This window comes from Syzygium oleosum, unplaced genomic scaffold (assembly GCF_021117445.2).
Source record: "Syzygium oleosum isolate NSW1041296 unplaced genomic scaffold, Sole_v2.1 Sole_v2.08, whole genome shotgun sequence".
Taxonomy (NCBI): Eukaryota; Viridiplantae; Streptophyta; class Magnoliopsida; order Myrtales; family Myrtaceae; genus Syzygium; species Syzygium oleosum.
This window is the reverse complement of record NW_026607492.1, coordinates 3,092,235-3,098,468: the sequence shown is the minus strand read 5'-3', so window position 1 is coordinate 3,098,468 and position 6,234 is coordinate 3,092,235.

Genomic DNA, 6,234 nt, shown 5'->3' with positions numbered 1-6,234 from the left:
GTCATTTTGGGTCCTACTAATCCCACTCATTAATTATTCTCACTTGTGTCTCTTTCGGACAGGAGAAGTGAGGATACCCTTAACTATGAAATTTATCCAAGGTACCAATTTCTTCTTCTGAATCAAGAATGTACTTAGTAGATTTAACTGTTAAGTAGGCTGTGAAAACATTGATGCGCTAATTAGATTTTGTCAGATCTACGTTAATGAGATTGCATGGAAGGGCTCGATCATTGGTATCTTTCGAGCCAAAAAAGCTTCAGAAGCCTGTTTCATCATCGGACGTGACTTTGGGTCAGCACGAAAGCAAGCAAGCGCCAGAGAAATCGCTTCGACAATTTTTTTTCCCGACAAAACTCTTTCTGGGAATAGGCAAGCGCAGATCTAACATGTCGAATAACATGATATCTTCTCCTTCTGAGGTTGATAGCACCAAAATGTGTTAGTGGTCTGCTCTAGGAATCAATCAAGATTGATACTCTAATATTAGTTGTGGATTAGGTTGTGTCGGAAAATCGACATTCACTATACTTAGGTAGTCATAATATCTTGTTAGAGACCGCTTATGACTTATGGGCCAAAAATGGTTTTGAGCACACTGCTAATGTTTAGTGAACCTACAAGGTCGCACACAATAGCGAACTGAGTTAATATTTTTTGTGCGCCGGGATTTACTTAAAATAAGAAGTAGATTTTAATTTATTCTCCTATTCAACTTATTTACGCGGTCATGCACGTTATGAGATAACGATTAAACGTACGATTAAAGGTAGACATTTTGGTGGGCCCAAATCGCCCGGCCCCACTTCTTTTAGTTCGCATAGATAATGAGACTATATATATAGAGCGTGTGGGTGACCAAAAAAAAACCCTAAGAAAATACGAAGAGAATCGTTCTCTGTTCAGAGATCTTTGAGAGAGTCTCGAAGATCAAAGGCGATCAGAAAAAAGAAGTCCAAGATCTTTAGCTAGTACTTGGATAGTTGGAGACTTCCGTTCGTGTGTGTGGATACCGGTAGAGGCGCAACACTTGGGGCGTCAATCCAGACACAATCGATTGTCAATTTACCTTCAATACGCAAAAGGTACGTGTCGAACTTCTATTTAGATTTCAATATACGCATGGATCCTGTCTTGGGTTTCGGTTTATAAATTCCGCTGCGTTTTTAGCACTTGAGAAACCCCTATAGTGGTATTAGAGCAACTTGCGAGATATTGAAGTTGAACAGGAACCCTACAGGATTCTAAATTAGAGTTAGATGAATTGCGAATCTGAATTGATATGATCAATTCGAGTAATTTCACATTTAAACGAATTTGAATTCCTACAATAATGTGGATTAATGTGATTGATCCAAAGGCGTTTTGTTAAAAAAAATAGAATTACGAATTCCGTTTAGGGTATTGCGAAGGAACAAAGCAGGACAGCGAGACCACTGCAAGGGGCTCTGCCCCTTGACCCCGCGAGGGGTGCTGCCCCTCGACCCTGCAAGGGGGCACAGCCCCCTTAACCCCTTCATGGAATTGTTCGTTCCCATATGATTGATGTACCTTTGTTATGATAAGTGATGCTTCGTTTTTGTTCATAACATGCATACATTTATCACTAAATAAACATTAATAGTCCCTAATAAAAATTAAGTAATAATATGATGCTTTTCCAATCATACACCTATTAAGACTTGAATCGTCAAAAGATGGATCTGCCAAAGTAGGGTGTCTTTAACTATTTGAGTAAAATAGGATGGATAATGATTATCCATAGGTCAAGATTGGTTTACTTAACGAGGCTATCAAAACAGTTTTGGGCCTTGAGGCATAGTGTTTGGGGATAAGATATGAGAAGTCAACCCCTAACAACCAAGAGTTGTATTCGATACAATTGACAAAGAGTTGTCTACCTAAATAACTTAGTCTTAAGCGGTAAGCCAAAGTTTACTCGAGTCTTCGTAAAATATGGATCTTGGTCCACTATACTTATTGGGACACATATTATAAAAGTATAGTGGGAGTTTATTATAAATAATATTAATGAACAATTCACTTTGCATATTTGTTGTAGATAATGGCAAATAGCTCTGCATCAATCTTGTCACTGCGATCTGTCCTTGAGAAGGACAAATTGAATGGTTCAAACTCCTTGGACTGGTATAGAAGCTTGAGAATTGTTCTCAAGCAGGAGAAAAAGGATTATGTCTTGGAGAAACCACTTGCCTAGAAGGCACCTCCTTCCAACGCTCCCTATGCTGAAAAGAATGCTTATCAGAAGCATAAAGATGATGCATTGGATGCATCATGTCTAATGTTAGCTACCATGAACTCAGACCTTTAGAAGCAGTTTGAGAACGTAAATGCCTTTGATATGATCATGAACCTAAAAAATTTGTTTTTGGAGCAAGCACGCACTGAAAGGTACCGGACGGTAAAGACCTTAATTGAGTGCAAGCTAGCAAGTGGGAGCTCAGTTAGCCCACAATGTCATAAAGATGATAGGTTATATTGAAAACCTGGAGCGGCTGGGCTCTCCTATTAGCCAAGAGTTGGCTACTAACATTATTCTTCAGTCATTGCCTCAAGATTATGACACGTTTGTTATGAACCATAACATGCATAATCTGAATAAGTCTTCGACTGAACTGCATGGGATGCTCAAAACTGCTGAGTAGAATATCAAAAAGGATCCTATCCCTAATGTTCTCATGGTTCAAAAGGGGAAAGACTTTAAGAAGGCAGGTAAGGTCAAGGGTAAGGGCAAGGGCACTAAGCCCAAACCCAAATCCAAGACCAAACCGGGTCCGACTGCTGATGCTGTATGCTTCCATTGTGGTGAGAATGGACATTGGAAGAGGAATTGCAAGAAATATTTGGAGGATCTGAAGAAAAAGGAAAGTGAGACTTCCGATTCAGGTATTTATGTTATAGAAGTAAATGTTACTACTAGTTCTACTTCATGGGTATTGGATACCGGTTGTGGTGCTCACATTTGTATGAATGTGCAAGGACTAAAACAAAGTAGAACACTTACAAAAGGTGAAGTGGAACTACGTGTTGGAAATGGAGCAAGAGTTGTTGCATTAGCCGTAGGAACATATGATGTAGCTTTACCTTCTTGCATGATTTTAGAACTAAATAATTGCTACTATGTACCTGCTATACGCAGGAATATTATTTCTGTTTCTTGTTTGGACAAGGAAGGTTTCTGTTTTGATATAAAGAACAATAGTTGTTCATTTTATATTAATGGATTGTTTTATGGTAGCGCCCATATTGTGGATGGGATATATGTTCTAAATCTTAATGTGACAATCTGTAATATAAATACAAAAAGTTTTAAATCTAATGATTTGAATCCAACCTACCTATGGCATTGTGAATTAGATCACATAAACGAAAAACGAATTCACAAGCTTCATAGCGATGGACTATTAAATTCATTTGATTTTGAATCATTTGATACGTGTGAATCTTGTTTAGTAGGAAAAATGACAAAAAGCTCCTTTTACTAATCAAAGTGAGAGGACAAAAGAATTATTGGCCCTTATATATACTGATGTGTGTCGACCACTAAGTTCTACAGCCATAGGAGGTTATCAGTACTTCATTACATTTACTGATGATTTCAGTAGATATGGATATGTTTACTTGATGAAACATAAATCCGACTCCTTTGAAAAGTTCAAGGAATTTTAGAATGAAGTACAAAATCAACTTGGCAAGAGTATCAAGGCTCTTCGATCTGATCGAGGAGGAGAATATTTAAGCCAAGAGTTCAATGACCATCTCAAAGAGTGTGGAATTGTTTCACATCTCTCTCCCCCTGGAACACCACAGTGGAATGGTGTCTTTGAGAGAAGAAATCGAACTTTTTTAGACATAGTTCGATCAATGATGAGTCATTCAGATCTTCCATTATCTTTCTGGGGATATGCACTCGAGACAGCTGTGTTTACACTAAATAGAAGTCCATCAAAAGCTGTAGAGAAGACACCATATGAGATGTGGACAGAAAAAGTTCCTAGTATGTCTTTTCTAAAGATTTAGGGTTGCGAAGCTTATGTAAAACGTTTACTTTCTGATAAGCTTGGACCCAAATCTGATAAATACTTCTTTGTGGGATATCCTAAAGAAACGAAATGATATTACTTTAACAATCCATTAGAGAACAAAGTGTTTGATGCTCGAAATGACGTCTTTTTAGAGAAAGAGTTTCTTACTAAAGCAACAAGTGGGAGTAAGGTAAACCTCGAAGGAGTTATTGTGCTACAAGAGAGTGTTCCAGTTTATGAGGAACCTCAATTAGATCTACAAAGAGTTGTAGAGTCTACTTTAGTGGCACCTATAGTTCATAGGTCTGAAAAAACACACCGTGAGCCTATGAGATATGGTTTTCTTGTGACAGAACATCGTCATCTATTGTTAATAGAAAATGACGAACCTACGACCTATACAGAAGCTATGATGGGCTCAGACTCCGATAAATGGCTTTAGGCCATGAAATCCGAAATGGACTCAATGTATCAAAACAAAGTTTGGACTTTGATTGATCCACCCGAAGGTGTCAAACCTATAGGGTGCAAGTGGGTTTTCAAGAAGAAAACTGATATGGATGGAAAGGTTCACATCTATAAAGCACGGCTAGTAGCTAAAGGTTTCAAACAAACTCATGAGATTGACTATGACGAGACCTTTTCGCCAGTGGCCATGCTTAAGTCCATTCGGATTATCCTAGCTTTGCTACATATTATGACTATGAGATATGCCAAATGGATGTAAAGACAGCTTTTCTTAATAGAAAACTAGAGAAGGATGTGTATATGACACAACCTGAAGGCTTTACATCACCAGATAACACTAGGAAGATATGCAAGCTTCAACGTTCTATTTATGGATTGAAACAGGCATCACGGAGCTGGAATATTCGTTTCGATGAAACTGTCAAAGAGTTTGGCTTCATCAGAAACAAAGAAGAAGCTTGTGTATACAAGAAGTCTAGTGGGAGTGCAACTGTGTTTCTAGTGTTGTATGTGGATGACATACTGCTCATTGGAAATGACATTCCTATGCTTCAGTCAGTTAAGACATCGCTAGGAAAATTTTTCTCCATGAAGGACATGGGAGAGGCAAACTATATCTTGGGGATCAGGATCTATAGAGATAGATCTAAGAGAATTATTGGACTGAGTCAAAGTACATATGTTGACAAAGTCATCAATAGGTTTAATATGCAAGACTCAAAGAAAAGTTTTGTCCCGATGACACATGGCATAAGTCTTAGCAAGACTCAGTGTCCTTCAACACAAGATGAGCGAGACCGCATGAGTAGAATTCCTTATGCATCAGCTGTGGGATCCATCATGTATGCTATGTTATGCACTCGTCCTGATGTTGCTTATGCATTAAGCATGACAAGTAGATACCAATCAGATTCAGGGGAACCTCACTGGATTGCTGTAAAAAATATCCTTAAGTACTTGAGAAGAACTAAGGATTTATTCTTAGTCTATGGAGGTAAGGAATAGATCACTTTAAGTGGTTACACTAATGCTAGTTTCCAAACCGACAAAGACGACCTTCGATCGCAGTCAGGTTTTGTCTTTTGCGTGAATGGTGGAGCGGTGTGCTGGAAGAGTTCCAAGCAAGACACTCTTGCACATTCTACGACAAAAGCTGAGTATATTACTGCTTCAGAAGCATCAAAGGAAGTTGTTTGGATTCAAAAGTTCATAGAAGAACTGGAAATCAGTCCCACTAGTTCGAATCCAGCGGACCTCTATTGTGACAGCAATGGGGCCATAGCTTTGGCTAAAGAGCCTAGGTCTCACCAGAAGACCAAACACATACTCAGGAAGTATCATCTCATTCGAAAATTCATTGAAAGAGGTGATGTCAAAATGTACAAAGTTGCAACGGAGTTGAATACAGCTGATCCGTTGACGAAGGCTCTTCCACAACCTGAGCATGAACGTCATTGTAACGCTTTAGGCCTTAGACACATTAGTGATTGGTATTGATGTGAGTGGGAGTATATGTGATATACATTTTCATTGTTCATTAATAAATTATATATTATATTTGATTTCGATTTAATTTGAGTATATAATTGAATGTGAAATCTTTATCCCCTAAATATTGAATATCCTTAATAGATAATCAAATACGTGATTTGATCATGAAACTCTATTAATATTCTAAATGTCCCTAGTCAATTGCCATTATGCATTGGGACGCCAATGG